This window comes from Limulus polyphemus, unplaced genomic scaffold (genome assembly GCF_000517525.1).
Source record: "Limulus polyphemus unplaced genomic scaffold, Limulus_polyphemus-2.1.2 Scaffold354, whole genome shotgun sequence".
NCBI classification, from domain to species: Eukaryota; Metazoa; Arthropoda; class Merostomata; order Xiphosura; family Limulidae; genus Limulus; species Limulus polyphemus.
In genome coordinates this window covers 547,521-558,249 of record NW_013665964.1, presented here as the reverse complement: position 1 = coordinate 558,249, position 10,729 = coordinate 547,521, and the positions used below count along the sequence as shown (strand labels likewise).

The following is a 10,729-nucleotide window of genomic DNA, read 5'->3' as shown; positions in this document are numbered from 1 at the left end:
AGATTCTGTTGTGAAAATAAGTAAATTTACAACAATGTGAGATTCTGTTGTCAGAACAAGTAAATTCCTTTCTTTACAACAATGTGAGATTCTGTTGTGAAAATAAGTAAATTTACAACAATGTGAGATTCTGTTGTCAGAACAAGTAAATTCCTTTCTTTACAACAATGTGAGATTCTGTTGTGAAAATAAGTAAATTTACAACAATGTGAGATTTGTTGTCAGAACAAGTAAATTACTTTCTTTACAACAATGTGAGATTCTGTTGTGAAAATAAGTAAATTTACAACAATGTGAGATCCTGTTGTCAGAACAAGTAAATTACTTTCTTTACGACAATGTGAGATTATGCTATCATTATAAATTAATCACTTTCTTTCCAACTGTGTTAGATTCTGATAAGACAGTAAATAAATGTATTTAAAACAACAAAAGGTTCTGCTGCCATGATATATAAGTTACCTTCTTTACACCATCAAGATTCTGCTGACAGAATAGATAAATCACTTTAGTTGTATAGCTTATTCTAAAGTTATTCATAAAGGCAGTATTAATTCGAAGAATTATGCAGATAGAGGAAGAGTGTGACTGGCCGATTCAATTATCTCTCATGAGAAACACATCAATCACTTGATATTTTAATGTCACCGCACACTTTAGGTGCTTCATGTTACACAAATGACCTTGTTTGTGCACACAAAATTCTTTCTTATTGAAAGATTGTAGAATCCACACTTTACGTTTACATTATTAATATTGTGGGTGATTTATCAACAACTAAAGTTCTTAAATATTATATCACATTGAACGAAATTGATTTTGAACAATCTATTATTCTGTTTCATAAATCAATCACCCATAATATTCACAACTGAAATTTCATACATATAATTTTTCTATACGGTGTTACAAAAGAAACTTATTAAATATTGTATAAATTTCAATCCTTAACAAGAAATCAAATAATTTCCCGTAACTAGCTTGGTTTAAGAGGTCATTAACTTTGAGTGTTGATACATGTTTTCCTTAATGAAGCGAAAGCAGAGAAATTGTAGATTCTTAAAGAAAGAAAAACCGAATAGAGAGTCAGAACATTGCAAATGGAAGGAAAGAAACAATGGAGTCATAAGATTTTCAAGTCATTTCCGGTTGTTTGCTGTTTGCTCGAGTACTAAAAAGCCGGATGCTGTAAACACAAGCACGTGAGGAAACTCCGGTGAACATGATGACTACACTAGTGGAAGGGAAGATGGAAGAGCTTTTTCCGCCAGCAGATGACAGATTAACCAAGAGTCATTTCTTTAGCTTGTTTCATTATTGATTTATAGACTTCTGCCAAATTTGCTCTTTTATTAATTTCTTTATCTGGAGATATCTTTTGTTTTTCTAGAGTCCTATTTTAGATTTTTATGCTGAGCCTTTCAGGTCAGCAGTTGATAGTTGCGTATTGTGTTACAATAGTACGTTAGAATTTCAGTAACCTACTCACACTTTAATATAATGCAGGAAATGAAGTTCACGTATTTGTCTACTGACAGAATGGAGTTCAGATTATGGGTTTGCAACAAGATTAATATTCTAAAATCTTGTGATAAAACTCGGTTTACGGGATTTGTCTAGTCACTGATCACATTCATTATACTTGTTCACATTTTACATTTATTACAACTGTTTACTTTTTACATTGATTACGCTTTTCACATTTGTTGTCTGCGTACATTAGCAGGATTTATTAGAATGTTTTGATGTTAACATTTGAGTTCATGATATTTTTTCTTAAATCACATTAAATACTTTAAATGTTAGGGTGTTCGTCTCGCAATCTGTGGGTCGCGGGAATGAAACCCGACACCGAATATGCTCGCCTAACGGTTAATCCCACTATTCTTAGGTAAAGAAGTATCCCAACAGTTAGTGGTGATAGCTGCCAACGGAGTGTCTTCCCTGTGGTCGGCGGCTCAAAATTAGGGACGGCGTTAGATAGCCTTAAGCCTTAGTAGCTTTGCCATAAACAAAGTAACTGTTGACACTCAGGGAAACAGACACATAAAGATAAAGTGAACAGAGATATTTTAAATTTTCCTACAGCTTATTAAAAAAGGCACGTGTTGCAGGATTTAAAACTATATTTATCTATTTTAGTTGTTAATTACAGCGTAGTATAAAATTCATTATAATTATATATCCGACTGAGAATGGCCTAGCTGTTATCGAATAGGGCTGTGGTTCTGAAGACCCAGGGTTAAAGATATATCACTGAACATGATTCGAAATTTAAGCGGTGGACACGTTATAAAAGTGACTTTCAATCCTGTTATTTCCTTTCAAAGAACCAGACAAAGCCTTTGTGGCGTGGGAGCTATTGGCTATCTGCCTTTACTCTTGTCAGTAATTCAAAATTAGACTTAGCTATTATTCCTGGTCATTTAACCCACACGCACTTAAGGTTCCATTCAGATTAAAATTTCTGATTCCAGTTATAATTTATATTCGAAACGGGAATTTTCAATCGTAGCATGTATTTGTTACTTTTTCAAGTTTTGGGCTTATGGCAATCTCCTTTTACGTTCAAGGAATACTATTTTAGTATTAAACAACAAAATATTGTTTCGTCTTCTTGTGTGTGCCTGATCGGCAATATTATATCAGGGGCAATAAAATGTTTGATTTCTTTGCATAAGGAGAATGTATTAATGAAACAACTTACCTGTCTAGCTTTTGTTTGTTGTACCAATATTTGGAAATTGGGTGACCAACTTGGATTTTCCACCGATCGAAGAACAGATTATTGTTAATCTAACTGTAAAGTAAGGGGCCTTTAGTTTCGAGATGAGGTGTCTAACCAGCAGTCTATATTGAAAGAACTACCAAGTTCGTGAAAGCTGACATTGGGAGAGTTCACCGAGCTCTTGGACGTCTGCAGCAAATCAGTCTGCGAGAGAGTACTGCCGCTCGTTTAAAATTTTCTGGCTATCTCCAGAATAGTAACTGCCTTTTCACGACCTCTTTTGCCAGTAGAGGTCGCCCTTCGTCACTGTCAGAACAGGTCTGTTAGTACCTACAATATGTTGAATTTAACAAAGTGGTTATAGATCGTAGTAACGATGCGATTATGAAATAACCCTTCACTCACATTGTTTTTAACAACGTTCCTACGTTAAAGTTGGCGACAATGTGATAGTGGTGTTACAATATATATAAAGAATGCTGTTGATTAAAAAAAAATATCGTATTCTTATTATTTATATGAACGTTCTTGTTTTTCCATTCTCATGTCTTTAACGGCAAATATACGTTTCAATTGTTTGTTCTTGTATTTGTAATCAACATAATGCTTACTTCCAACAGTATTCGTAATTAAATATCATTACCTTTCTTCTCTAAGGTATTTTGTCTAGCTCTAAGTAAGTCAATTAGACTTACCAGTTCATTGGATAACAATCGTTAAATGACACAACTTTTAGGCCCACTGAAACAAACTGGCAAATGTTAAAATGTCCTTTTCTGTTAACCAGGAACATTTTAATTACACGTAAAAAATGATAACATTTTCAGTAATGCTCCAAATTGTTGCATCTTTTGAATTTCGCGTAGAGCTACAAGAGAGATTTCTGTACTAGCCGTCCCTAATTTAGCAGCTAGTCAACACCACCCACCGCCAACTCTGGGGCTACTCTTTTACCAACGAGAAAAGTGGGATTAACCGTAACATACATCGCCCCTACGGCTGAAAGAGCTACAAGAGAGCTTTCTGTACTAGCCGTCCCTAATTTAGCAGCTAGTCAACACCACCCACCGCCAACTCTGGGGCTACTCTTTTACCAACGAGAAAAAGTGGGATTAACCGTAACATACATCGCCAATACGGCTGAAAGAGCTACATGTTCAGTGATGGAAATTTGAACCTGCGACCCTCAGAATGCGAGTCAAGCGCTTTAAACATACCAGGCGCAGTTGTGTGTTTAATAAATACATTTCCGATCGTGATTCCTTAGTAAAACATTCCAATTGAAACTACTTTTAGTTTGAAATACGATGACGAGGAGCCCACTTGGAGACTAATAATGCCTGGAGATGGCTTGAATTGGTAAACACTTTAATATAAGTTAACATGTTAAACTTATATTAAAGTTTTTACCCATTCAAGCCGTCTCAAAGCATTATTACTTTTAGTTTGTTTCTATACAATTTGCCCCCCAGTGGCACAGCGGTATGTCTGTGGACTTACAACGCTAGAAACTGGGTTTCGATACCCGTGGTGGGCAGAGCACAGATAGCCCATTGTGTAACTATAAACAAACTTTACAATTTACACACAAAGCTACACAGAAGCTACCAGCGCATTTCCGTCCCTAATTTTTAGTTTATAAACTAGAGAGAAAGCAGTTAATCATCATCATCCACCGTCAGCTCTTGGGCTAATTTTTATCAGATTTTACCATCACTCTTTTAACACACCCAATAACATGCTTAATCTGGCCCTGGATGCGTTCCAGATTTGTGTCACCATTTAAACTCAGCAATAACGATTGTCATTACTTTAATTTATACTCGATGTTAGGCTTCCGGTTTTACTTTATTTTATATGCGCTTTTTGCAAGTTCTTGTTCATACCAAAGTATAATTATTAATACTTTTTTTTTGTCTATGAGTTTATTTACCTTTGTACGCTTTGCACACTTTTCCAGACTAACAAGCCAGTTGCTATGTGCATTGTCTCTTTTCTACTCTGATTCTTTGGAATACTTATTTTATTTCGTTGTACTACCATGAGAAGGCTCGATCGAGTTGGATGATTTGATAACAATGACCTGGGGGCTAGGGCGCTCGACTGGCAGTCCTGTCACCGAAATTGCTCTCCCTTTCATCGGCGGGGGCTTTATAATGTGACGTTGGTAAAGGAGTAGCCCAAGAGTTAGTGGTGGGTGGTGATGACTAGTTGCCTTCCCTCTAGTCCATCACTGCCAAACTAGGGACGGCTAGCTCAGATACCCCTCGAGTAGCTTTGTGCGAAATTCAAAACAAACCAAACGTTAATTATATGAAGAGTATTCTTTCGAATTTTTGCTTCCAGGTGGATTTGAATATTATTGTCGGTAGGTTTACAGATGCTTATTTTTCAAAATAAAATATAAACAAAATTAAGCACGAGAAAAAACAAACAAACAACATCTTAAAAGGTTCTCTTCCAAGCTTAGTTTATATAAACGTTATTTGTGCTTTAGGAGTGATGTTTTGTTTTGTAAAGTTATGTTATGTAAATGCAGTGAAATAATTAGTATTTAGGTATCTCTTATATGAGATATAAGTATATAACACAGGTACTAAAGTTTACAGGTTATGGCAACGTATGTGACAGTTGAAATGGTTCTGGAGCTTTGATCACATGATAAACAGGCATCTGTCCCAAAGATAAGATGTCTCTAAAACAGGATAATGGTTAGAGAGATATGTGAGAGCTCTTTCCAAAGATAATATTAACAGCTCGAGATAATTAAACAACTTAGAGCCTAAGGACAGATCATTTAAAAAAAAAGAATCTTTATTGTATTTCCTGGAAGCGTAAAACTTCACACAGTGAAACGTTTAAGACAGTAACGAATACTAAAGAAACACCCCATACCAACGACAACCAACATCCTCATGTGCAAAGAGAAGGCTTTGGTTAAGGCAATATTCACACCGTGTTCGTTTCAAGTGGCAACAATTTAGTTTGTGATGAGACCGTTTGGAAATGAACAGGAATTCATTTTCATGGTTCATTTCCAATGTTTACACTGTGTTCATTTCAAATGACATCAGTTCAGTTTGTGCTGAAATCATTTGAAAACGAACAGGAGTTCATTTTCATAGTTCACACTAAAAGTTTTTAAGCGAAACAAGCTCAGTTCTTTTACGAAACGGAACGAAATCACCTCTTCTGATGAACTCGGTTTCGGTTCGTTTCGATTTGTTTGCCGATCGAACTTTGTTGTTCACACTACTCTCGAGCGGACGCTAACTGTAATGAGTGCGAAAAATATCCTCATTGTGAATAGGCCCTAAGAAAGAAAATCACTTAATCCTAAGATACATTGTGATGAGGCTACATATATCTCTTGGTCGTTAAAAACAAGAAATACTGATATGAAAATGACGTAGGCACACAAACCAAATGTTCACAATCTTCCTGATACACCACAGAATCACAGCTGTCCCGTTTGACCACATATCTGTAAAGTTTCCTAAGATAGCTTTAATTTGTTTTAGTTCCTTTATCTGTTTACGCGTGTGTTTGGAAATCATGGGCCTAAGACATTATGGTCCTAAATCCAACTCTATCGATCGTAAAAAATGTGATGTACAGTCTGTCTGTGCATGTTTGGGGCCAGTTGTTTACAAAATTAGCTTGGGTAGACATTATTTTGTCAGACACCACGATTACTCTCTTTGCATCATTCTCCTCCCAGTTCGAATATGGTAAGTTACTTTCGTCAGGTTTTTTCTAGTGTACTTGATAGCTCTAAAACTTGTTGCTGATTTCCAATGTTATGGACCACAGCTGAAACTATTCCATTACTGTCAGTTTCCATTCAGCCTTTGATGAAAATTTCACTGAGATCTGAATCGGTACTTCTTAGTCTGCAAGCAAGTTGTTGCACTTTGACCTTGCTGAATGCTGACGACAAAAACTTGCCGAGTTGCTAAGGTATATTCATGTCAGCCTGTATGGGTACTATGTCAATAGTACCAGTGTTTGGTGACCTCCTTTGTTTTTCCAATTCTTCAATGTAGTTGTCAAAAACGATGTAAACCTGCTGTGCTTTGCAAAGTGCTCTGGATACCTAAAGAACTGTCCAGACTGTTTGGCTAAGGTTTTAAAATTGGCAGTTTTCATCAATCTGATTTGGAACATAAAGTCGACAAAATTGCTGTGTTGTTACCTTCTCTGTAACACTCATTGTTCTGGCGCAAGATGTTTCTCATGTTCTACGACGAGAGTACGTTTCGCTGGTTTCCTGGCAGTAAGCATCACCTTTAAACAGTGGGCTTACTGCCAGTAAGTCACTGATTCATCTCGCTTTCTTCCAACTTCCATTTGCTTACGTGCTTTAGTGTCAGGCTCAGCGTTTTTTGATTGTCCAATATCAACAGCACTGGTGTCACTGAATCTAGGATATTGTGTCTGAGAGTTTATTCTCTTTAAATATAATTTTTCGTTTCGGATCTCCATGTAGAAAGTTCCACCATGCTCCAAAGTGCTCAACAATGACAATGGGAAGTTTTGGCCAACATATCGCTGGGTCCCACAATTGTAAAGATGCACGTGCTCCTAAAACAACAACCAAATGAACTATATTAAACATTTCAGGCCCACATACATGTAGCACTTACAGCAACGTAAAACATTCTTTGGTGGAAAAGTGCTCAATTAGCACAAAACCTTTTAAATATTTGTTTATATCTTTTTAATCCATTACAGTTTTTAGTGAATCAAAATTAATTTGTATTACCTGATACGCATGAGAGCTATTTTGTTGGTCTGCAGACTATGTTTGAATATTTAGTGATGTCTCAGATGTTAATGGGGTATCTCAGATTGAAATGTTTATCTGTTTCTGGGCCATTGTCGAACTGTTTGTTTGTTTGTTTTGAATTTCGCGCAAAGCTACACGAAGGCTATCTGCGCTAGCCGTCCCTAATTTAGCAGTGTAAGATTAGAGGGAAGGCAGCTAGTCATCACCACCCACCGCCAACTCTTGGGCTACTCTTTTACCAACGAATAGTGGGATTGACCGTGACATTATAACGCCCCCACGGCTGAAAGGGCGAACATGTTCGGTGTGACGGGGATTCGAACCCGCGACCCGCAGATTGCGAGTTGAGCTCCCTAACCACCTAGCCATGCCGGGCCAATTGTCGAACTGTAGACTCACAACAACACATCACCGTACGAACAATCAGGATGTCCTCGAAGCAAGGGTGTCTCAGGAAAATAGGGCAAGTAAATACAAAAATGATGACATTGTAGCTTGTAATCCTCATTTAATTAATTGTTTCGTGCTTTAAAAGAAATAACCTGTTCTATAATTTACCAGGGAAAGTTGTATGATATATGACTAACATTCCTAAGATTATACATATATTCTTATTGAGTTTTGTTAAACCTAAACTGACCACCTAAGGAATAATTTTTAACAATAATGACAGCAGTACGATCTATTTACACCTACACTAGAATAGCATACCTCCTAACTTTTCCAAATGCCTCAGTGATAAGACTGAAGGCTTATAATGCTAAAACGGGGTTTCGATACTAGTGGTGGGCACAGCACAGATAGTCCATTGTGTAGCTTTGTGCTTAACAATAAACAATCAAACAAACCATCTAAACATTATCAGATTATCAGAAGATTGATTGTTGACGTGAAAGGCAGGAAAACTTCATAATAAGTTGCAAAAAGTACATGTAACGATAGGAAAATTTCATAATAAGTTCAAAGAACTACATGTAAACACAGGAAACTTCATAATAATTTCAAAGACCTACACGTAAAGACAGGAAAACTTCATATTAATTTCAAAGAACTACATGTAAAGGCTAGAGCTTAATAAAATGTTCAAAGACCTACATGTAAAGACAGGCTAACTTCATGTAAAGTTCAAAGACCTACATGTAAAGACAGGCTAACTTCATGTAAAGTTCAAACACCTATACATATAAAGACAGGCTAACTTCATGTGAAGCTCAAGGGATTAACATGTAAAGACAGGATAACTTAATAATATGTTCAAAGGAGTACATGTAAAGGCAGGTAAACTTCATAATAAGTTCAAAGAACTACAAGTAACGGCAAGAAAAAATAATAAGTTCAAAGATTTACATGTAAAGACAGGAGAACTTCATAATAAGTTCAAAGATCTACATGCAAAGACAGGAGAACTTCATAGTAAGTTCAAAGAATTACATGTGAAGGCAGATGATCTTCATAATAAGTTTAGAGAACTACACATAACAATAAAATTTCGTAACAAGTTCTTCAACTGTTACTGATTTGTACTACAAAATACAGCTTATTACTAAGGTTTATAGTCACATGATTCTTCGTAACAAAATATTGAAAGATTTTACTAAGATAGATTTGATTAAAGTGATATACCTTTAAAAAAGTCAATTTATCTGTTAACAAAGTTATGTCTTGTCCGATATTTATGCGGGTCAAGGAAAGGTTGTGATATCATTTTTGAAGCAAGGTGTAATAGAAATTGACGAACTGATGTTTGAATTATATTGCAATACGTTTTATCATGTGCAGACTAATTAAAAACATTTGTTTGCTTTCGCCTCTAGTGGTTAGCGTGCTCGGATTGTGAATCGGAAGATTTATGTCTTGCTGCCTTGTTCCGAATAAACGCGCTCCGCACTTCGGGGACGTAGTCGCGCCATAATAGTGACAGTGAAATCCCACAACTCGGTCAGACAAGAGTAGTTGAACAGTCAGCGGTGGATGCTATTGACTAGCGCCCGCCTCTTTAGCCTAAGAGTTTAAACTTTGGATCATCTCAGCAGACAGCCCTTTGAGTAGCTGTGCGCGAAAATTCTGAAACAAACAATTGCTTCCGCCATTTTGTGTGAGATGAAATTAAGTAATCGTTCCAGTATTCCAGTGTGCGGTTTAAAGTACGATCGTTTGTTTGTTTATTAACTTTAGTAAATTTGAATCTGTATGAATCTAGCTTTTCACCTTTCTAGACGTAAAGGTTAATCAATAAAGTTTGTTTAGAGGGGTGGTAAATATTCCATTTTACGTTTAATTCTTGGCGATTAAGATCAAACGCCTATTGTGTATCATTTCGAAAAGACGAGAAATAATTTGATATGCTATCTGATAATTCTATAGAGTTTTATTATTTTTTGTAATTAAGACATGCTCCCAAAATTATTTCTGCATGAAGATTCACATATTTACGTGCTAGCTGTCATTTATTAAGCCGAAAGTGTAAATATTACAAAGTGTCTGAGTAAATTTACAAAGGAAATTAAAGACTTTGTTAAAATCTAATTTGGAAATTACTAAGGAAAAGTTTCATAAAGAAGATCAGGTACTCTGACCGAGAACATTAACATTATTAGATCAAACAAAATGGTGGATAACAAAATCAAAATGCCTGCTATTTTCCTTTTTAATCTTAATATCCAAATTTTCTGTTTTCATGATTTAGACACTGCACCAAAATCTCAGACTTAAAATTATTTAGTATTTTGTGTTTTACTTGAAAAGAAATAAAAATCATGAGCTATATATATATATTTTCTATTCAGAGAAATATACACAGCCTGGTCACAAGTAACTAGACACCACCTTTTCAGAAAAAATGAAATTTTTCAGTCATATTCTCATGAACTGATATATCTATAATTTAATTAATATCTAATAGATCTTCCTTTCGCTTCGTGGAATTCGTTGATCCTTTGGGGCATCGTGAGAATCATCTGGTCAATTTTAGATTGTGGGATTTTCGCCCACTCTTGCTTCAAAACTTGGGTTTGAAGTTCCGTCACACCAAATATGCTCACCCTTTCAGCTGTGGAGGAGTTATAATATAACTGTCAATCCCACTATTCGTTGGTAAAATAGTAGCCCAAGAGTTGGCGGTGATGACTACACCTCTAGTCTTACACTGCTAAATTAGGGACGGCTAGCGCAGATAGTCCTCGTGTAGCTTTGCACGAAATTCATAACAAACC

General features: G+C 35.9%; 1 long non-coding RNA gene across 1 annotated transcript in view; it reads right to left on the bottom strand.

Annotated features, from left to right (window-relative positions):
• The window catches only part of LOC111085372, a 95,477-nt gene extending 92,622 nt beyond the window's left edge, over positions 1 to 2,855 (bottom strand). The window contains exon 1 of the long non-coding RNA XR_002610228.1: positions 2,708 to 2,855. This is a non-coding gene — a long non-coding RNA (uncharacterized LOC111085372). The remainder of the gene's footprint in view (positions 1 to 2,707) is intronic.
• Positions 2,856 to 10,729: the final 7,874 nt, after the last annotated feature.